At 45.5% G+C, this 23743-nt stretch overlaps 1 long non-coding RNA gene across 1 annotated transcript; it reads right to left on the bottom strand.

The window, feature by feature from the left end:
• Positions 1–547: 547 nt before the first annotated feature.
• On the bottom strand, positions 548–11710 carry LOC144167058 (uncharacterized). The gene is made up of 4 exons (XR_013321834.1): positions 11522–11710; positions 10672–10723; positions 6614–6764; positions 548–595 (listed from the first exon to the last, which is right to left on the bottom strand). It is a non-coding gene; the product is annotated as an uncharacterized LOC144167058 (long non-coding RNA).
• Between the last annotated feature and the right edge of the window lie 12033 nt (positions 11711–23743).

Genomic DNA, 23743 nt, shown 5'->3' on the forward strand with positions numbered 1-23743 from the left:
GCAAGTGAAAATTGTCCAGGTGCAGTGATACATGAGGAAGGGAGATACAGGAAGCTTACCACATAGGAAAGAACAGATGCGATTGTGTCAGTGACATTTCAACGGGTCTTCATATGAAAGAGTTTATTTATTAGGCTGTGAACTTTCCTTATCACAATTTTTTTTTGCATGCAAGTGGAGCCACGTAACTTTGGCCTGCAATTATGTGTTCTTACGCTGCCTAAAAGTTAGTTGCTAGTCATTGCCTGTTTTCACTAGCTACTTTCTGTGATTGTCAATATTTTGCGCCAAGTTCAAGTATCGTTAAGATGCACCAACTCGCCAAACACATCTTTCTAAGCTTGAAAGAAGGGATGAAATAACCTAAAACACAAACCAATCACACTGTGCTTCATGGCTATGCTAAAGAACCCACCAGTAACTATTAACAGCAGGTATTGTCTAAAGCCTAATAAACTGCATGTCAATTTCCTCGTTTTCAAGATGCAGAAATCCCACAAACCTGGTGAGATTAGCAGCAGTGACGCACAGATTTCACCCACTCTAATCCACAGCGTTTGTGGCAGGATCAGTAGCAAGGAGCTCATGCCAGGCACTGCAAAAAAAACAAGACCACACATAATATACGGTACTTTGAAAATGAAAAATGGACAAGCAACCAAAACGAATAGAAAACCGGGCAAGCATTTTGAATGCTTGAGCGGGGTCACAAACTGTTACTAAATTGTAAAAACAATTCTTTCTTAAGATCTTTGCAGCAGCCATAAAAATTTTGGAATTTGTTAGCACCAGGAAACTGACTGTGAACAGGTCCTCTGACACAGGGGTTCCCTCTCACAAGTGTTGCAACGCAATGAGAGCATGCTTGTCAATCTTCCCACGAAAACCTGCCTTGAGTTGTTTACAACACTCAGAAAGTTTCCATAGATGCCACCCATCCCTGTCACAAATGAAGGCATCTAGAACTGACAACCTTAGGTTGTCCAGTGCTTCATGTTCAGACGATATACAAAAATGCTATAAATCAGGGGTTGGCAACCCGCAGCCCATGGGGCAGTATTATGTGGCCCCCGGCACAATGGTAGACCCCTTCTCTGTCACTTTCTACCTGAAGGCCGACATGGCAGTTTTGACCTCAACTGGCATGAAAGCTCGTGACATTCGTGCTGGAAATAAACATGATAAGGATAGCTATTCTAGTTTTGTACACTGCTTTCAATTTCCTCCCCAAAATTTATTTGCTTGCAAAGCACCCCTCCCCTCCCAACCAATGTGCCCTCCGGCCCCCTCCGTGTCCATTGCATTAAACCCGGCTCTCTGCCTGAAAAGCTTGCTGACCCCTGCTATTCAGCAAAAGTTGCAAATTTTTAACCTGTCACTGCTTGTTCAATTCGAAGTGAATGAAAATAAGTAAGATCTCTCCTTTGTATGCATCACGCAAGCATACAAACCCATTAAACCCTTCGTAATTTCAATGAAGGGCCCATGAAGACTTGCTAGGGTTGAGGCTAGGCCAAGTTGATTCTAAGTTGAAAAAGACGAGACCGCAAAATGGGCGAGATACATCAGACAAAGAAATGAGGAAAAACACAAGTGCTGTTGTTTCTACTTATTTCTTTGTCTTTTGTGTTGCCTGTTTTCGGCATTTCCTTCCTTTTCACCCAAGACGACAGCAGACATTTTTTTAAAGACTGGGCTGTAGCTCATGTCTCTCGACAATTGTGTTCAATAGAAAACACTGGCGCCATCACTGAAGGATACGCGTTTTCTCAGAAGGATCAGGCAGAGTAGGCCACCTTGGATACGTCATGGGAGCCCTGACATAGGCAGTTTGGGGAGAGGCACACATGGCATCACACTGATGTCGGTGTCGAAAAGAAATCCATCCTTAACTTTTTCGAGCATGCACATATTAAAATTGACTTAAAATATGTTCTTCCGAACACTTAAAGGTAAACCTTACTGAGGGGTATCTCTATTTAAAAAGAAAGCTTTTTATGTAGTCACCTGTGGTTTGAAATTTTGTGCCAGTACTCCTTTAAGGGGCAGATTGAAGTTTTCACTATTCCTCACACTATAATGTGGCAAGGGCCCTGTGACACACTGGAAGGCAGCAGCAAAAAAATGGGCAGTCAGCAAACTAGATTCCACACCATTGTGATGAAACCAAATCTTTGGAATCGCTGATCAAACAACCTTGCGGAGCTTATCAGTGTTTTAAGTCCTAATGATATAGCCATGGTGTTCGTTCTTGCTTTAGGTGCTGACTCTGAGTAGAAGCAGACAACCGAAGCTCACCTGAACCCTCAGGGAGTTCCAAGGGAATGCCAGGCATGATTTACATGATTTGCTGAAAATTCTTTCAACTTTAAAAGCTGCCATGCAAGAGCCATCAAAAGAATGGTGCAACATCCTACCATTTGCAAAACAGCTTTCTTTCATTTTATGCTGCTCTCCTTATGTAACTGCATTGCAGCTGTTTGTCCTTCATGTTATCATTAGAAAATATTGTTAATTTTGACATGGAGCCCTAGAAGTTCTGGCAAAAAGTCAACACAACTGTTTTAATATTCAAATATTTTGGTTGTCCCCACACCATACCTTAATTGAGATTAATACCCTAGTTACATGGCGGAAGTAACTGTAGTTACGTTTAACGGTGGTTACTAAATTTGAACTGCGGTTATCGCAAACTGCGGTTTTGGCTGTTACATGCGAAATTCCAAGTGTGTCGACAGCAGTCACTTGGTTGTGAGCGTAACAAAAATAAAGTAACAAACTTTTAACCTCACGATAAAAACCTAAGGCGAAGCAGTGTAGACAAAAAATATCGTTAAACAGTTGCTTCAGACCCAAACGCGACGCACTCGCGCACGCCGAAAAAGGGGCTTCCCCAGCAGCTCGCGACCGGCTTGTTCTCGGGTCGGTTTGGTGTTGGGAACTTAGGATCGCGGTCGATATTTGACCGGCGCTATCTCTACAACTGCGAATTACAATACATAGCCCAATTTTTAACCTTTATAATATCCACTTTGTCGCATGTGGAACTTCTTTTCCGCGATCAGATTGATTTCGAAGAGGGGCGACAAGCTGTTGCTGCCGTGGTCTGGGCTGGTTCGAGCCGCTTTCAGTGCCATGCAGACAGACGCACTGGCATGTTTGCAGGAACGGCCGACGTGCGCACGGATCGTTTCTGAGTGCTGAAAGCGCTTCATGATTGCCTGCTTTGTCTATTTTTTTTGGAAAACGATCAGTGGAATTTACAAATTTAGGCTTTTCTCATAGTTGATCGGGTGGACCGGGAAACGAGCTGCTGTTCACGCGCGGTCATGCTGACTGCGAGAGCGACGCAAAGAGCACAAGCTCCTCTTGGGGGCAGCTTCGGGGGCTCCCACTATTTGAGGCCTTCGTCTTCTGCGAACGCCAGGTGATTTTTTTCGCCTAAGCTGATGCGCCGCCACTTGTGTGCAAACTGACTTGTGCGATTTTTGAACACTGCGGCAGCGGCAACTGCGGTTAGCGTAACCGAACTGAGGTGGCCAAGCTCAGTTTGCGTTAACCATGGTTAGCGGGGTAACTGTGCCAGTGTAACTAGGGCATAAGTGTCCCAGTCCACTCTGGGAAACTAGCAGGCGAGTTTTACTCATTACATAACCAACTGAAGTGTGTGTTAAAATAGGCCATTTCAATCTCTCATTTGGAAAAACAAAGCCCATGAAATGGGTATTTTGAGAACACTTATTGATACAGTTCTGTCATTATTAAGCATCATACTACATTTCCCCACCTGCAACTTTATCAAATTAAAGCAGTGCATCTCAGCCGTGCTGCAGTACATTAGCATTTATTCGAATGATCACTAAGATCAAAAGCCTCATAGCAGCCACTGAGTAAAAATGTTTGTGCGAATGACGGGAAAGGAATGCTTCAATCATCAAAATACAAAACCTGGACCTCGTACTTATATTATTGCACTTTTTACAGCCTACATACCGTTGGCTTTATTTCAGTTGTCTCAATTACGGCATAGTACCGTATTTCCCCTTTAGTCTTGTGTAATAAAGCGAGGATATTGCAAGCACACGTCGCAAATTCTGCGCATAGGTGTCCTCGCAGTGTTAAACCTAAAAAAAAAAAAGCACACGCAATAAGAAACAAACAGGCCCAATTATTTTGCACTACGGCTATGAATGGTCAGTTGCCTAGATTGTAAAACTCTGCTGCCCTAATATTGTTGAGGCCACGGAAATGGCAGGGGACAAACTCAGTACGCTCGCACAAGCTTTGCAGCCACAGAAATTGCAGCGTGCAGTCGCAGCTGACAAAGAAAGATGCCAAAAAAGGTGCGTATGTGTGTGCAGGGGGGGGGGGGAGGATGGGTAAAGGAGGAGGGCTGGTGGCTCACTAAAGCCACCAGCAGTTGTCTTACAACTAAAGATAGAAAAACTATTTTCTGCCAAAAAAAAATGCGTGAATGCATTTATATACTCACTGTTTAGCCGTACAGCACTTTCCAAGCTCACTGACGACTTATTTATAAGAGGTTCACAGCACTGTACAAAGCCACGGCTTCTTTCTTAATAACTAAGACTGCTCTAAAATTACAGCCAGGCTGCATTCTGAACTTCTCTACCAGAAATACTGTTTTGCGAAGAACAAACTATTTGCCGCAGTGTTTCACTCAGCATCATCTTTACTGCTTTCAAAACAGCGGTTTATTTGTACTGCAGAAACGGCTTCCTCGAATGTTTCTTTTTTTATATTAGCTTTGTAAGGAAGGTTTGCAACCTCCATTTAAAGGTTAGCAGTGTACTGTGTTCGCAATGGGGTAAAAAAAGTCGGCAATATTCACGTCTTTGCTGCGGTGCCTACAGGATAGCGGCGGCCCATGCACAAGTCCAAAGCTGGGAAGCATGCACGCACCACCGTGTGCAAGCAAAATGGCTACAAGCTCCTAGAGCAAAATCTTCTGAGAAATGTCATCACATCTAAAAATACTTTTTTCCTTTCGTGCAAGAAAATGCACTACAATTTCCTACTATCTTAACTGGACCTTTACAAACCGATACCTACCTCGACATCTTAGAAGCTCTTGATTGAGGTCTGTATTGTGATAATTGCTTAACGTTATCTACCTCAGCACTGATTCATTACTTCAGGCACCCCTGTCTCCAGGGACCTGCCAGGAGAAATGCACACATGGCTTTTTCCACATCAGCATAGTGAATGGCAAAAAAGCCGCTGCCTCTTGAGCTAGTGCCGCAGCACTGACAGGAACATTGTCAGCTTGTTCTTTTCCACGGTTATTAACACAGTAAGCTTCTAGCCAACAACAGAGGTTAGAAACTTGCACAGGATACTAAAAAAACTGAGCAAGCCTTGTCTATACAGTACGAGAACTTCTGAACTTGTGCTTGGTTGTTGCAGTGAAGTTTCTGAGGAAGCATAAATAAATGCTGCTTAAAAGACAATAAAGACGAATTTCTGTTGAATTTACATTGGCAATATTTAGTTCTTTGTTATGATTATAATTTATGTTTCATCCAGCTGCCTCCAAGTAAGGAAGTTTTTAAGCGCAGACTCGATTTCAGAGCACACATCGCGAACTTGTGCGAGAAGCTGCATCTTTCACGGTTTTCAATAATGCTATGAACTTTCTAAAAATAAAGCACCGATGAGGTTAGATAGTGCCATTACCATCAAACAGTGCTTACTCAATTGCATTCCAGACGATTTGTGTCAGCACCAAGGTTTTGGCAAGTACAATTTTATTCAACGAGTCAGCACCCTACAGTTTAACAGTGCACTAGAGAGCGCACTCATGGTGAGCGAGAACTAACTGCACGGCGGGTTTGCCCATGCTGTGCACAGGCTGCAAATGCACCGTGTCGCATGTTGTCTTATCAGATTCATGGCCTCTGAGTGGTATATTATGTCATGGCAGTCCTCTTGAATATAACAGCTGTACCCACATTTTTCAGACTTTTTTTTTTCTCCAGCATGCAGGTCGGCATGCCTTGGGTGAAAATGTGCAAAGGCTGCTTGTTTGAGCGTTACTGCACAGTTGTTGAGTACATAAAAAAATAACAAACACAAGATCGTTATGCATTAAAAACTATAACTAAGATTTTGGGGGTCCCCGAGTGCTTCCGCAAATAGATTATCACGCCCAATTGAACATATTTGAATGAAGCACCTTTGCAACAATACGTGCTGTCGTACACTGTTTTTAGAGCCCACTTATTGATTCCAATCCCATTATCTATCGCTAATTTTTGTTCCCTACAGGTTAGCAGTGTTCATTTTATAGACGAGAAACAAACAAAAATCAACCCTTTTCTAGTGCTACAGATAAGCTCTGCGGGGACGGTGAGACGCACAGCTAATTCGTAGGGTATAGGAGTCGGGTGCAGCAATTGACTGGAAAAAGTGTGGCACAGAGAAATATAGCTCCACAAACCGCGATTTCGGTGAGAACCACGCACAGCATGGTCCATTTACAGCCTGTGTACAGCATACGCAATCCTCGCATGCAACTAGCTTTCACTCGCCTTTAACCCACTTTCTACTGCACTGTAAACTGTGGGTTGCAAACTGTTGAATATGAACTTACCAATTTTCAAATCAGATTAGGTGTCCGAATCAGCCACACGATACGCAGTCCAATGCGGCTGGTGGCATGTGGCTGTGGCCATGGCTGCTCCCGCTGTCCCCCGGGAAATGCCTGCACAGCTCCACACCAATCCCGGGCAAATGGCGCCACCCTGAGAAGATTGGAAAATTGTGGTCTATAGTCAGGGCGCCTACCAAACTGATGCGTCAAAATTTCCCTAGTTTTTCAAAATTTCAATCAGTGCTTCAGCAAATTGCCATGAGCAACATGAGTTCATTCATCTCTAGGCAGTCTGAAAAAGTCACATGATGCTGTCATGATCAAGTATGCTGAACAATCAAAACAATAGAGGAGGTGAACAAATATCATACATTTCTTAAATTGAATTTAAATAGTTAAATACAAATACGAATGTTACTGTATTTAGTCGATTATAACACGTTTTCTTTTTGCAACCTGAAGTCAACCCTCGCGTTACAATCTAATACTGCAACTGAAGTTGCCTAAAATTGCAATGATGCACCCAATTGTCATCAATGGCTAGTTTTGACCATTTCGCAATCTATGTCAGCAAGATGTGTCAGAGTTGTTCGGGTCCACTACAAGCTCAGATCGACTTTTTCCGTTTCCTTGCTTTTTTTCTGTGGTGGTTGACAGTGTGTGCAGCTTTCTTCCTTTGTTTTCGCGCCGTACTTTCGTATTGAGGCATAGGTAACTTTCATTGCCCTCGTGTTTCAACACCGCTTCAGCTCCCCTTGTTACGGCAACGTGTTGCACTCAGTATTACCCATGCTATTTTAATGGCTCAAGAAATCGAGAATTCAGCAGCTCCCCAAAGAGTGTTACTGCGGGAGCGCCTTTTTACATGCGAACCCTGCCCAAAAAGTTTCCGAGGGCCTTGCTACAGCTGCCACGTCAAATTACAAAAGGGTGTTGCTGATTTCGTCACCAAACAGTGTAACCGCCTTTTGGCGGTCAGTGTTGAGCTGATACAGCTGAAAACAAGTGATATCGCTCGACAGATTGGCTTCCTGCGAAGTTATAAGTGTCAAAGGTGGGCGCCTAGCCAAAGTGTTTGAAAAATAAATGTGCTTTTCCATAATTCCACTGGCCTCACGTGAGTACTTTGGTGGCTCTTCTTTTGTTTTTTTGGCACGACAGAAAGTTACCCCTTGAGTTACTTTAAAGGTTTTAATTTTTCTTTCTGGATGCGATGAAGTCACCCCTCACGCTACAATCATGGTCACATTACAATTCAGTAAACACGGTATGGGGTTGCCTTTGGCATTATTATTGGAAGGGCAAAATTCAAAATTAGCATACGCTGTGTTCTCTGCTTTTTTTAGACCGATCTTGATCAGAAGAGCAAGACTATAAGCAACAACGAAATGAAATCTTATTTGTGCCCGATCATCAATGAGAGAAGCTTTTGAGGTATTAAAAAATGATGAAGGACTGTTTCAGGTACCCCTGCTTGGTACACAGGGGGGTTGCGGCCAAATCATTAGGGAGCACTGCCTTGCTGCCCCAATATCTACCTATAGTAGAACATGCAGGAGCACAAGCCAGCATGGGCTACTTTAGGTAAACCTAACCATCCGTACCTGCCGCAGTGGCTAAGTGGCTAAGGCATTGCGCTGCTGAGCACGAACGAGGTTGCGGGTTCGATTCCCGGCTGCTGCGGCCGCTTTTCTGATGGAGGTGAAAAGCAAAAACGCGCGCGTGTACGAGATTTCGGCACACGTTAAAGATACCCAGCTGGCCAAAATTAATCCGGAGCCCTCCACTACGGCGCGCCTTATCGCCGGCGTTGCGTCGACGCCGTTAAACCACACAACCAATCAATCATCATCATCATCTACCCATCCGTACCATTGATGCATTTTATTTGCCAGGGCTATCAACAATTGCCCCCTCATCCCACCAAAAGGCTCTGATAAAAATCACGCGATTACGTTACGCCGTTGGATTGACTGATTGCAGGGCTGAAGCTGCACACGGGCTATGAGGCGTGCAGTAGTGGAGGGCTCAACATTAATTTTGAGCACCTGGGAAACTAACTTATGCTGAATCTCGAGACAAGGGTGTTTTCGCTTTTCGCCTCCATCAGAAAAGCAGCCACCGCGGCCAAGATCAAACCTGCATATATGGGCTCAACACCACACCTTAGCCACTGAGCCTAGCTGCGGGTGCATTATGCTGTCAGTGTCTCAAGCTTGCGAATACAGTAAATGCTGCTTAGGTACTAACATTACCCTATAGCGCAAAGAACCAAACTTTTGACTGCACTTAATTTACATTGTTTTTGTACAATTTCTTTTTTTCACATCCTTCGCACACTATCTAGCCAAATATATGTTCAATATGATGACCAGGCGGTTGATGCCTTGCCAGAATTACCACCCCATCAACATGTGCGGTCACTTTACTGGCCCGAAAGAATCTAAATTGTCTTATGATTCGAGAAAGCGAATCATGATCTTGAGTAGCATGTGGCTATGCCTCATTTAAAAACAGAACCCAGCATGTAAACTTTTGTCTGCACACATTTAGAGGCACTAAAGCCTTTTTTATATATGAAAAAATATATATATTTTTAATTAATGAGCAAGAATAAATAAAATATGGCAAAGAAAGCCCAACGGTTCGTTTTGCTTCGACAAAAATCTATTTGGTTGAAATGATTGATTGATTGTAGGGTTTAACGCGCCAACACAACGCAGGCAATGAGGCGCACCGTAGTGGAAGGCTCCGGATTATTTTGACCACCTCAGGATCTTAACGTGCGCTGAAATCTCATACACACGGGCATTTTTGCTTTTCGCCTCCATCAGAAAAGCGGCCGCCGCGGCCGGGAATCGAACCCGCGACCTCGTGCGCAGCAGCGCAACGCCTTGCCACTGAGCCACCGCGGAAGGTTATTTGGTTGAAATGAATTTGAACTCACACAAAAACTGAGCCTGTGCGCATAATGTAAGCACTGTGCTTACAGCATTTTGAGCAGTCACAGTATGCAGTCGACATAAAGAAATGAAGCATAAAGATGCCTCACTCCAGGTGCCACCAACAGTGCAGCTCAGTAGCATAGACATGATCTTATTTCAGAGAAGGGGGTGGGTGAGCTTGAATGCGAAAGGGAAAGAAATTCAATTGACAGATCAACTTACAACTCAAGTTCACAAATAACTTCGGGACCTTGCACGCACACCCAGCATAACCTCCCCACTGTTTTTTTTTATTTTGCTTAACCCATCGCAAAACAGCCGGCTGATTAACTGACCACTGACAAGGAAGCCATGTAAATTCAGTGCATAGATAGCGCCAATGATGTCAGGAGTCTGTATTCACGGAAAAGAACATTGCCTTCCTGTATCTGCAAGAGATTCAGCTTGACTAGCTCACAGTCACTGGAAGCATGCTGGCTATGCTGCCAGAAGTGTCTGCTGACAGCACCATCACTCCACTGGCGCGGCATTTAACATCCAATGCATAATGCTCAGTGACACGGTAATACAGAAGAGTCCATAGGTATAGAGGGGATATTGTGGCCGATATGCATGCGTATAATATGATATGCTGCTGTCAGTTATCGCTGGTGCAGCTACACAGACCCGAGTTTGGCCCCAGCTCCAGCATTCCAATTACTTCTTGCGGCAATGGGACTGCACCTGCAAGACCTTGTGCTTACTCACATTACTAGCATTATGACATAACAGCTGCCCAGCCTCAAGCAGATGTTGAAGGACTCTTCACCCAGAAAACCTGGTTTGCACAGGCACTAAATTGTGTGCAAAAGAAATATAAAACAGGAATTCACTTTCTGCACGTATAAAAAGCTACATTCAACATAATTCAACTGTCCTAAACATGCAGAGAATCCTACCGCTGAAAGGGCTACCTACTACTATTATTCCTGTGGTAATGCAAGAATAAACAACTCCCACACGTTAGGTGGGCATAATTCCTGCTGTAAAGGCCCCACATCACTCAAACGCATACTTATAGATCCAGTTTCTATTTCTGGGTTCCTATATCGGTCACATAAATGCAGTACGTACCTGCTATTGCTTTTCATCTTGCCAGACAGCCCCCGTCCTGAAGCTCCAGCCACTTTTAAATGAAAAGGTTGCAAAGAAAAGTTACATAAGCACAAACGTCGTTACCTGCCAAAGTTAAAAGCTCACAGTACGCTACACATTCCGAGAAGTAAGAACACTCACTCAATGATTGTTTTATTATCAAGACAGTTATGTCAAAAGACCTAACCACAGAATTGATGAAAGGTGCTTAAAACCAATGCTATGTAAGCGTAGATAGCGTTTACAGCAATGTGAAATATACTCCGCCTAGGTGCTCCTGAACTACAAACTGTTTGAAGAAACAAATAGTTTCCAAAGAAAGAGAACGCGAAAAAGGGTCAGGAAAGGTTTTCAGCCAGTAACAAGACGATAAAAAAATATCAAAACACTTTTATTGCCAAGTTAAGATTTTCAAACTATTTCCGGTTTTCATTTTTCTCATGGGAAGTTTTACGTCCGATAAGTTAAGCAGTCGCACATTGTATTTTGCTTTGTTCAAAGTGGCACAGCTGTCGAAATAAAACAAAAGCGCGGTGAAACCGCACGGCCGCATACAGAAATAGACCTAATGCGATTCAAACCGTATACGAAACAAAACAAATCGATTCCTCACGATGTTATCAAGATTTCAAGCTTCCTAAGGCCCTCCGCTGCGCCCACCACCTGTCCGTCAGCAACGCTAGACATATCGAGCAGCGCCAGCAAATTGCATTTAGCTTGCACGAACCACAGCGTGAGACTGACGCGGAAACGAGAAATCAAGCCAATAACACGTTTCTGGCACCGAACCTTAGTCGCGCTAGAAAAGGTCCAGCAGAAAAGAACTTACCGAACTTCTTTGTCCGGGCACAGGAAAACGCCGCCGTTCTTCGATCGTTTGCCGCTGTATTTCAGCTTATCCTTAACCGCACGTGTTTCCAATGTGGCAAGCAGGCTTTATCCACAAAGGGCGAACACATTTTACGACGGTATATCGCACAAAAACCATGAATAACAACACGGACAACGCGCAACCACAGTCGACCTTGCCGCCAGCACTTGTTGATGGAAAAAATTACATCAGAAACGACCGCAGCGCCGAAACCTGCCGAAACGGCCAAATACATGAGCAGAGTTACGACTTTATATTTTAATTCAAAGTGATCATACAACGTTGCCAAATTTTTCAGTCTTCAAAGAATCATTTATTCAAAATTGTCATTGCTTTTGGTGTTCACAAGTATTTCAGTTTAAATAGAATCCTGATCGGAAGCGACTGCAGCGCCGAACACAAGAGCAGAGTTCCCTCTTTGTATTTTCATGCAAAGTGATCACACAACATTGCGAAATTTCTCAATCTTTAAGGAATCATTCATTCAAAATTATTATTGCTTTCTGTGTTCACAAGTATTTCAGTTTTAATAGGCTCCTGATTGCAACTTTCCCGATCGCTGCCTTCTTGCTCCCGGGGCCCTATTCTCGACTGCACAAATTGCCGGCAATTCAGGCACTTTTCCGGAAGTCTTTTCTGATTGGCTTTCAATCTTGGTCACGTGCTTCCGGTTGACAAAGCGGTTGTGTGTGCTGTCGTCATTTTGACGTTTCATGTCGTCTACGGACACCAGTTCTAAAGTTTGCCTTATTTCTCGTTACTAAAGGCGCATAATTCTTGGCCGGCAATGAAAAACCAGACTAAATGCAGCGGACATGACAACGTAAGCCTGTCTTTGCTATTCAACAACAATACGGCTTGTAATACACACCCCCTCTGTGATTGGCTTAGAAGGCGTGACGTAATTTAAACGGTTGGCGGAAACGATTACGTCTTGCGTTGGCAACTTCAGCCTGCGTAAAAGTGACGTAATTCTACGTAACAGCTTGAAAATGGCGGCTGTTTTTGTCGCAAAATACAAGTAAAATAGGGCACAATATTGCCCCGGCTCACGGCGCCGCGAAATGTGCGGCAATTTGCAGCAGGCGCAGTTTCGCATGCGCGCTGTTTAAAGCATGTTTCCTACCGAAACAAATTATAGTTTGAACTGCTTCCAAGTCTGCAATCATGGAACATACAAATAACATGCAGTATTTTGCTTTTATGTTTGGCAATGAAATAAAAATTATTTGTTTGGCGTAACCGCAACATAAGAGGGCAGTACAAGCCTCTCCATGACAAAGAGAACCCAATGCATGGCATTTGTCCATACTTGTCCTAGTAAGCTGTTGGGTCACATGATCGAACTCAAGAGAAAAATAACAATGAAAAGTGACTATTTAGTTCATTACAGCGCTGATTGCAGTCGAGCTTGACGAATGAGTGAATCGGCGACATCGGTGCGCTCCGCGGTTATCAGGCGAAACGCTTCGCTGCTCTTATGTGTCATAGAAGCGATGGTCGCGGCCGTCTTTTTCTGTGATCGCGCAATAAACTTGTAACGTAGCAGCAGACGATGGCGTGGCGGCGGTGGCGGCAGAGAAGGTGATAACGCAACAAAGCTTGCATTGAAGCAGAGAGCCCAGCTATGTTAATAAAAGCGATTGAAAGAAATAAATAGATACGGTAAAAAAATTGTGTGATGTTGTTTAGCTCGACATCCGCCTTTCGCTCGCTTTTGGATCAACGTTACTCAATCGCCTTGTGGTGTTAACGCCAAATTTGACCTCCAAAATTGTGTTTTTCTTGTCAGCCTTAGCTACCGTCTTTATTTTTATAGTACATGGCAAGTGTTTTTATATCTTTCTTGCACACTATTTGATACCTTGGTAGCGATCTTTATGAGTGACTCGTCAAATTACACTGCATGTCGTCATAGCTATAGGTGCAGGACGTCACTGATTGCTTACGTCGTGCTTACGCAAAAAAACATGGGCGAAATGCCGGCAATTTGTGCTTTCGAGAATAGGGCCCCCGGTCTTTTCCGATTGGCTGCCAGTTTTGGCCAGAAGATCTAAGCCAATCAGGCTGTATTTTTGGCGCATGGCAGCGCCCTGAAAAAACCTTGAACGGGGATGATGATGGCGAGTAAAAGTCTTTGAATCGGGGTGACGGCATGTTCCATTTCACCTGTCTTAGCTATTTATTTTACCTCGGACTTGTCTTAGCTCCCGCTATCTCTGGCTCTGATTCCCTGCGCCGTACACGGTCTCGTGGACTTGTCGCGGTCATAACCAGACAAATAAAAATTCACGTGTGCCTTACAATGCTTTTCAGCTCGGACAAAATTTGGCGTTCGGCCTGCTTCGGCGCAGGCTTGCACGGGTGTCCTGAATCATTCGCCTCGCGCGTTTGCAGATCGTGATGTTGCATCAATCATTTGAAGGTGTGATCTGAGACTTCAGGGTGCGTAATCATTACCGAGGGAAATCTCTGTCGCAGGTGTCGCTCGCCTTACGCTTTTTCAACCACTTGGTTGGTAAATCTATAACTTTTCGTAAAAGGTACAGCGTTTATGTGAGTCTTTACTGTACTCGCACAGGACTATTCACTAGCATTTCTTTTTTTGTCGGGTGTTTTCTTTGTAACTTCTGCGAGGAAAACTGGGAGGGAGGAATACCTTCATGATACGGAGAAGTCAGCCTGGAAACAAGATGGCTTGATGAATGAAAATGACAAGGAATGAATACACCAGCACAGAAAAACGCACACATACACTATCAGTACTCTAGAAACGCAAATCTGAAAGACGCACAAACGCGCACACAGTGCAAACGTTCACAGAATTTTCTCAAAGCGCGGTCACGGAGAAAGGCAAGGCCTTCGCAGCCCTTGTCGCAGACGCAGTTGAGTGCTGTTGAGCCTATGCTAACGCTGAGTTTCAGCACACAGTGCAGGTTCAATGTCCTAACGAACACTACAAGAGTGACAGAGAGGTGATACTCGTCTCGTCTTAAGCATGCACGTAGTCGTTGGCGAAAGCGATGTTGAGGCTTCCTCACGTTTCCGTAGGTCATGCTAAAGTAACTGGAACTGGTCCATGCAGCATTCGGGAAGCCGAGGCGGGGTCATTTCTGTAGTGGTCGGTTGGCAGTTGTAGCTGCAGCGGCGGCTAGTTGTGGCTTTTTGTGTGTGCGTGACAGCTTACTCCCCCCGTAATTGCGTATATTAGGTAATAGACCACCAAACGAACGAGTTCCTCTAAACAATTACCTTTGGTTAAAGATAGTTTTGTGTAAACGAAGTTATATTCTGTCAATCAAAAGTATTAGAAATCAAAGATAAAGAGCTAGCTCTTCTGAAACGTTGAAACTGCATTGCTGACGCCGTTATACAACTATACTTCCGATGGAGGCCAAAAACGAAAACGCCCGTGTGTTCGAGATTTCGGCGCACGTTGAAGATCCCCAGGTGACCGAAATTAATCCGGAGCCCTCCACTACAGCGCGCCTCGTCGCTTGCGTATCTATAGCGTCAGCGCGTTAAGCCACATAATAATAAATCAACCAATCACAGAAATTTACGTACCAGTTTTTTTTTTCAGGGCTATAACAAAATACGCTCAAATTATGCACCGTTCTTTCTGGTCACGTCTGAGGGGTTGTAAAGATAAGATTGGGACCACTTCGCCTTCCGCAGAAACAATGAGGGAACTAAAATTTCGGATGTGCACGTGGTCTAATTAATGAATCGTTGCCTTCATATTTAGACTGCTATCATGGCTTCGGCTGGTGAAATCCTCGTTTTCTTGACGCGTGAAAAAAAAATATTATCTCTAACCTGAATTTCGGCAATTTTTTTAGTGGGAGGTCTTATCGGTACATAGATCTGCTGTCATGTTTAGCGTCCGCCGAGCGGCACATTTGTTTGCATATAGCTGCTGGCCTTTTCTCAGTCCAGGAAGCCACGAGCTTTCGCCGCTGTTCGGGCCCATGTTAGTGCATTTCTTGACTGCTACTTAGGTGCTAAAGCCTGGAGCTCGTTCAATAGCACATACGATTTTTGCTTCTTTCCATCAACACAGACGGCGAATAAAAAGGGTTGCTTGATGGCACGAGATGGGCCAGTTGCAGTAATTACTGCTATCGCGATGAATGCTCCAAAATACAGATTCTATAGAATACATATTTCCGCATAGTAGTATTAGGTCGCTTGTACGAGCAAGGAAACTTGCTGACAAACGTTCTGCGTACAGTGATTTTGACGTCCCAAGGAAAAAAGAATGCCAAGAGACCGCCAAAAGGGCGGTCTTTTTTACTCTAGGTAATATGCGTTGTGCTCCCGGAGCATTGATCCTTAACCTCCTCGGCGTCGCGATTCGTCACAAAGCTTACGTTTTTAACTTGTATCAAAAATTGCAATACCAATGAGGTCAGCGTCTGTACCAATATGGTCAGTGTCTATGCAGGCTCGCAAAGCACGAGTTGTTTTACGCGCACTTCTTCTTTAGTCCAAAAAAGTGACATTTATTTTTGGTTTCAAGTTTAAAGAATGGCCTAAAACGTATAATGGACAAATGAAACGCGAACACGAAAATATGAACCGGAACACACAAATAGCGCGATTTCTTTCCATGCAAATGAAATAATCGCGCCGCTATATAACAGTAACAAAGATTGAAAATGTGTCTTTCCAAATATACCACTAGCGAGCCATTATTTTGCATTCACTATCCATATTCTTTCCTCTAGAGCGTTCCGTTTAATATTTTCATGTTTTCATTCACTCGTCCATGAGTGTACATGTATATACAGCACACTGTGTTCGGTGGCTAAGCGCTAGCCCACGCATGACCTTCGGAATTCCGGTGATTGGGCAGCGGCGGTGCTAGACCTGTGACAGACATCAGCCGTTCACCTTTCGAAGAGCAGGAGCGTGAATATTTGGTTCCGAATGGATCAATGCGATCGGGAGCCAGACGTTTTCTTGTCGACTTTTGAACATTAACTGCCATAGGAAAAACGAGTACTCGGCTACGGCATCATAGCCGTTCATCTTTTATACTCCGGCAGGCGAAAAGAGGTTGGCCGCTCGGAAGACGGGTACCTGCTGCTCATCTTTTGATGACCGGCTTTCAAAGAAAAAAAGAGTACTCGGCAGCCGCAAGCTTGCCGCACGTCTTCTGATCAATGTTGCGGGAGCAAGCGCCGTTCCTCGGCGGCGGGTGACTTACCAGAGAATTTATAAGCAACCCGCGCCGGGGAGAAACCGTGGTTACGGCAAACTAGTGAAAGGCGACCAACATATGAGCATTGGCTGCCGAAAACTTTCCGAGGTGACGGCAGCCGGATTCGTACCGTACATTTTATTATCAAAGGCAGCCAATTCGTTGCCTCTTGCCGAGCATTCCGGAGAACAGCCATAGGTTGGCCGGTCAAGAAACGGACTTTCCGTGCTGCCTGGGTTACGCATAGTCTGGGTGGAAAGAATCGCGAAGTATGTATGTGATAAAATGAAGTGCGGCGCAACTACTAAAATCCCTCCTGGGACGATAAAGATTCCAAGAATGATTTGCAATGTTCTCTTTTTTGCAGACAAAGCAAAAATTACAAGCATAAGAAGATCATGCAACATGCTTTTTCTACTTCAAAAACAGCTCAGAAATAAGTGACACACAAGAGCGCTCTAGTTTGTCAGTCGATACATCTTCGTAAATGCGTTGTTTTTTAAGTGGTTAATGATGATGATGATGATGATGGTTTTTTGTTTAATGGCGCAAGGCCGACGAGGGCAAAGAGCGCCAGAGAAGTTATTCAATAAAAAGAAGTGATTACCACAAAAGGTAGGTATAAAACGTGTAAACTGGACATAGTAAGATCAATAAAGATGATAGTGATGCCTGGTGTATAGGGCCAGATTTCATGATGCGTGATAGGAAATGAGGTTTAAAAACTTTACGTCTGACAAATATTTAAAAACGCGTTTCACAGAAACCATGGCATCGTCACCTAGAAACAGGGATGGGTGTAGGGGAATATGTTGTCTGTACAGTTGTCTGAAGTGTTTGTGTCGTGTTGTGTCAAGTGCCTTGCATTGTATGAGTATGTGGACTACGGATAGGCCCTCCCCACACCTGCTATACAGGGGTCTTGGAGATCCCTTGAGCAGGTGCGAGTGCGTCACATGTGTATGGCCTATCCGTAATCTAGCTAAGGTAACTTCAATGTGCCTGTTGTGTGAGTCAGTTGTGTATTGTCCCAAGTGTGGTTTTATGACGTGTAGTTTGTTGTCTGTCTGTTCGCTCCAGTCTGCTTGCCAAGTTTTACGGAGTTGTTGTCTAATGTGTGGCTTGAGGTCTGTGTACGGTAGTGTTGCCATGTCTACTGTGTTTCGGAGTGCAGCATTGGCGGCCATTTCATCCGCCACTTCATTACCGCCAATGCCAGAATGGCCTGGCACCCAACACACAGTCACCCCAAGGTTTGAGGAATAAGCTACCATAATTGTTTTGAAGACAAGATTAATGATATGGTTTTTTGATGACTTTCCGGATGATAATGCACGGACGACGCTCAACGAATCTGTATAAATGACGGATGTAGGAATACGATGGTCAACTATGTGACTTACAACCGGAAATATGCCATATCCTTCTGCCGTAAAAATACTTGTATTAACATTCATTGTTCTACATGCTTCAAAATTGGGCCCATGCGCAGCACAAGACACCGCAGTGGACGTTTTAGATGCATCGCTGAAAAACTCTGCAGCCTTGTATTTATCCTGTATATACATGAAATGCTGCAAAATCCCACTTTTTGGTGTCCTGTTCTTATTGTATTTTAAGAAAGACAAGTCACATGCAACAGGACGAAGATGCCATGGTGCTACAAGATCGGTGATAGATGACTTGAATGTGTCTACAAAGGAGACCTCATGAATAGTGACCGCGTCCCTTACTCTGAGCGAGAAGGGAACAGGAATGGATGGGCGATTTAAAAAGAGCTTTGATGTGGATGTATCATTAAAAACAGGTTTAAAAGGATGGTTGTCCATTGATGAAATTTTAGAGGCATATAACAAGTCAACATAGGTTCGCTGGTGTGATAAGCACCATTTGTCACACTCTGCGTAAAGACTCTGTACAGGGCTCGTACGGAATGCGCCACAAGAGAGGCGAAGCCCCAAGTGAAGCACTGGGTCGAGCATTTTAAGTGCTGTTTTAGTGGCTGACCCATACACAACACTCGCATAGTCCAATCTAGACCCCACTAGGCTTCTGAAAATACGTAACAGGAGTTGCTTATCCGTTCCATACGACTGGTGCGACAAAATTTTAAGAATGTTGAGAGCCTTTAGACATTTATGTTTCAATTGTTTAATGTGAGGGATGAACGTAAGCCTTTCATCCAACACCACAACTAAAAACTTGTGTTCCTTCCTCACAGGAATCGATACGCCATTAAGGATAATGTCTGGGTCCGGATGGATCCCACGCCTCCTGGAGAAGACAACACAGGTGCTTTTTCCTGGGTTAAGTTTAAAACCGTTCTTGTCTGCCCAGCTGGCAAGTTTTTTGACACCGAGCTGGACTTGACGCTCACAGATGGACATATTACATGATTTAAAAGATACCTGGATGTCGTCTACATACATTGAATAAGAAATTGTAGGTGGCAATGCCTTCCCAAGGGAGTTCATCTTAACTATGAACAGAGTGCAGCTTAGCACTCCACCTTGCGGAACGCCGTTTTCTTGCACATGAACTCTTGAGAGTGTGCCACCTACTCTCACGCGAAACGTTCTTTCGGACAAATAACTAGCAAGGGTGTTGAGCATATGGCCCGAAACACCGAAAGACTTTAGGTCACTGAGGATGCCGTAACGCCAAGCGGTGTCATAGGCCTTCTCAAGGTCAAAAAACACCGTTGTGCTAAACTGTTTGTGAATGATGGCGTCCTTTATATAGGACTCGAGCGCAACTAGTTGGTCGTTGGTGGACCGCCCAGCCCTGAAGCCTGCCTGGCAGCTCTCGAGAAGACCATCGTACTCAAGAAAGTACACGAGTCTCCTGTTTATCATCTTCTCGAGGAGCTTGCACAGGCAGCTTGTGAGGGCGATGGGCCGATAGCTAGCGGGAGAGGAAGGGTCCTTTCCTTCCTTCAGGAAAGCCACTACTATGGCCTCTCTCCAAGAGCGAGGAATGTGCCCCGAAAGCCAGATGTTGTTGTATAGATGTAGGAGTGTTTCAAGAGTGTCTGGGTGTAGGTGTTGTATCATAGTGTATGTGATTTTGTCTGCACCTGGAGCTGAAGGCTTACATGTGCTCAGAGCAACCTTCAGCTCATGAATTGAAAAAGGAGAATTGTAAGAAGTGTGCGACTTGTTGTTATCACGCAGGGACTTCTTTTCCGCAGACGTTTTGTGTTTCATGAAAGTGTTTGTGCAGTGTGCTGAGCTGGACACGTGTTCGAAGTGTTGTGCAAGTGTGTTGGCCTGGTCTTCCAGTGTGTCCCCTGTTGTACTAACCAGGGGCAGGCTGTGTGTCTGTTGCCTTTTTAGTTTTCGTATTCTTGTCCAGACTTTGTGTGTGTCAGTGTATGAGTTGATGGAAGTGAGGAAGGTGCGCCAACTCTCCCTTTTCGCCTCACGACGCACTCACTTCCCAAGAGCCTTTGCCCGTTTAAAAGAAATGAGGTTATCTGACGTGGGGTACCGGCGAAGGACACCCCACGCCTTGTTCTGGGCCTCTCGCGCCCGCCTGCAGTCCTCGTTCCACCAGGGCCTCCTTGGGCTGTGGGACCCACTGGAGGCCTGGGGAATGGACTTTTCGGCGGCGTCGAGTATGTGTGCCGTGACGAGTTGGGCTGCTTCCTCCACGTGTAGGTGTTTTATGGTTGTGTGGTGTAGTTTAGATGTTTCTGTGAATGTACTCCAGTTTGCTTTTGATTCATTAAACCTGTTATGGGAAGATGGACTGCATGGGCCTTTACCTATGTAAGTTAGGGAAGTGGGGAAGTGGTCACTACCATATGGGTCCGTGCCCACGCCCCACTCAAGACATGGAAAGAGAATTGCGGAACCAATAGCCAAGTCAAGATGTGAGTATGTATTGTGTCCTAAGTTATGGTATGTAGGCTGTTTTTTGTTGAAAAGGCATGCTCCTGAAGATGTAAGGAATTTCTCTATCAGGCGACCTCGGGCATCCGTTCTGGCGGAGTTGTGCGCATTCAGGTCGCCTGTTAGAATATATGGTTCGGGCAGCTGGTCGACCAGCGCCTCGAAATCAGAGCTCAGAAGTGCAAAATCAGGAGGAATGTAAATGGAGCATACCGTTACCAACCTATTAAATATTATTGTACGGATTGCTACAGCCTCGAGGACAGTGTTCAGAGTGACAGGATGGCAGGCTAATGATTTCCGGGCGACAATTGCCACACCTCCTGAAGAGTGTGTGCAGCCAACCCTGTCCTTTCTGAATACCATGTACCTATTTAAGAAATTTGTTTGTTTAGAATTGAGGTGGGTGTCCTGGAGACACATGATACTTGGCTGACTGGCGTGCAGAATCTCATACACATCGTCAAGATTTTTAAGGAGGACTCTGCAGTTCCATTGGATGATGTTTTCTGTTCCCATTATTTAAGTTTAAGAATAACTGGAGTGTGTGTGTGTGTGTGTGTTTGTTCATGTGTCGTCTTTCGGGGCTGTTATTCTAGGATTTTTAGGCTTTTCTGTCGGCTTGGACATCGGAGGCCGCTCCTTGCGCTGCGTAGCAGGCAGGAACGGCGTGACATCCATCTCCTCGTCGGATGCCAGAAGGGTGCCCGGCGGACCAGGCCCCCCGGACTTGGCCCCCTTTCGGGAGCCCTTCGTTTGAGCTGCCACCGCCGAGGGCATCCGGGGCACCAGAGGTGGCACGGGAGGGGCGGTGGCGGCGGGAGCCGATGCGGGGCCCCCGGTGTCCATCCGGTCGGCAACCTCCAACGCACTGGAGGACGGGGAGGCAGAGGCGGGAGCGGCACCGGTCCCCACAGAAGAGGTTGTCACCACAACCGCTGCTGCCTCAGCAAGCGGCGTGGCAACGGATTGGGATGCCTGAGGCACCCCAGGGGGGGGGGGCAGGAGAGGGACCAGATCAGACTCGCTGAACTGGGTCTCTGTGGACACCAGACGCCGCTCCGCCCCCCGGCGAGCCGCGTCGGCGTACCTCCCCAGGGGGAAAGAGGCGAACCTCTTTCGCGCCTCTGGGAAGGTGATGTTTTCAGTGACTTTGATGTTGATGATTTTCTTTTCTAGTTGAAACTTTTCACATTTTCGAGAGTAGGCGGCATGGGGTCCCTGGCAGTTGGCGCAGGTGAGGGTTGATGATGGACAATTGTCCGATGGGTGATCATGCTGGGAGCACTTTGCGCAGGTCAGACGGCCGCGGCAAGAGTTGGTGCTGTGCCCGAACCGCTGGCACTTAAAGCAGCGGCGGGGGTTAGGAATGTATGGCCGAACCGAACATCGAATGTATCCTGCGTTAATGAATTCTGGTAATGTTGATCGATCAAATGTTAAGATGAGATGTTTAGTAGAAATTTCTTTGTCTTCTCTGCGTATCGTTATGCGCCTAACTGCTGTTACGCCCTGACTTTTCAGGCCCTCCAGCAGATCGGTTTCAGTTTCAGTCATGAGGTCAGTATCTGAGATCACGCCCTGTGAGCTGTTCGGGCTTCGGTGGGGCGTGACCGTGATGTCAAGATCTGCAATGCGTGTCTGGCTCAGGAGATTTGTTGCCTGCTGCTGGTTATTGACTTCGACCAACAGTTCTCCCGTTCTCTGTTTCTTTGCTTTGTAGGATTTTCCTATTATACCTTCTATGAACTTTGTGACCAAGCAGACGGACAGAGAGGCAACAGGCTTTTCTTTTTCAACGGATTGAATGATCAGGAAGCGGGGATAGTTGGCTGGCTTTGGGGTTGAGATCGTTGGTAAGGATGGAAATGATACTTCGGTGCGGCCCCTTTTCAGGGACCGATCAGGTTTGGAGGGGGGGTTTGATAATACCATACAGCATGTATAGAAGCAGGGGACGGGGGTACTTTCTTCCACAACTTTACCCTGATAGCTGAGGAGGTCCCGGAGCTCCCTGCCTGGTGAACAGACAGGGAGCCCATCCGCCGGAGCTTGACCTGGGCTCCGACGGCTACCGTTCGTGGTTTCTAACCCTCCACCTATAAACACATTGCCACGGTTGAATCCAGCGTATGTTTGGGGGCTCGGGGTCCGCGGTATCACCAGTACCGTCACCAAGATTGCTCAAGGTGCCCCGTGCGGGGTTTAAGTGGTTAAGCTGTGAACTCAACTATCATGAAACACGCTAGTTTTGACAGGAGTAAAAGGCGACGAAAATGGTTGATGCCCCGAATTACTTGATGAGCGGCGTTGCATTTATGCGCTTTCCCCTCAAAGCACTTGAAAAAGCCCAGGTAGAGCCTGGTTGGCTGATCAGGTTCGGCTCATTCATAAAGTACGCTGCTAGCTTAATTGTTGAACAGTTCAAGCACTACGTGATGTTTCAAGCATTTGATGAGGTATAAGGTGAAAGCACCGATGCTGCATCGTCCCCACCTGAAATGAAAGAAGCGCTGCACATTTGGTACTATTACCCCCACCATTGATAATGTCCGGGCTGTGTGCAAGCACTGCCCCAGCTTCACTTCGGAACAGCGGAAAAAAAGACGTGTTTGCTTTAAATTGTGCAGCCTGCTTTGGGCGTGCAGTTGCAGGTAGTGTGAACAGTGCAGTCTAGAATTTCGAAGCGACAACAATGCTGGCTACTCTTTGCGACGACGCATGTGTAAACCAAGGAGTTATGCAGAAAAAATGCCACCCACATGAGCATTATTGCCAACATCACGCCGTCAACAGCGTTTCGCATTTGGAAACAAACTGCCCGCGTGGCAGAATGCAACCGAACAGATGATGTCGATGTCGCTGCTCAGGAAGCGGTTGTGCGCAATCGAAAGCCCAGTGCTTACACCCTAAGTCACCTCTATTTGAAGTTTTTAGGTGTGATTCAGGTGGCCACGTATGGTTCATTTTTCCTGATAGCCTGCTATAGCAGCAGCATTTTTTCCGGGTGACACTTTGATTTGCAGATGCGTTGTCACAAGGAGTGGCCAGCATTGTTGCCGCTTAGAAATTCTAAACTGC

This window comes from Haemaphysalis longicornis, unplaced genomic scaffold, assembly GCF_048455015.1.
Source record: "Haemaphysalis longicornis isolate Haplotype H1 unplaced genomic scaffold, Haemaphysalis longicornis Haplotype H1 scaffold_2, whole genome shotgun sequence".
NCBI lineage: Eukaryota > Metazoa > Arthropoda > Arachnida > Ixodida > Ixodidae > Haemaphysalis > Haemaphysalis longicornis.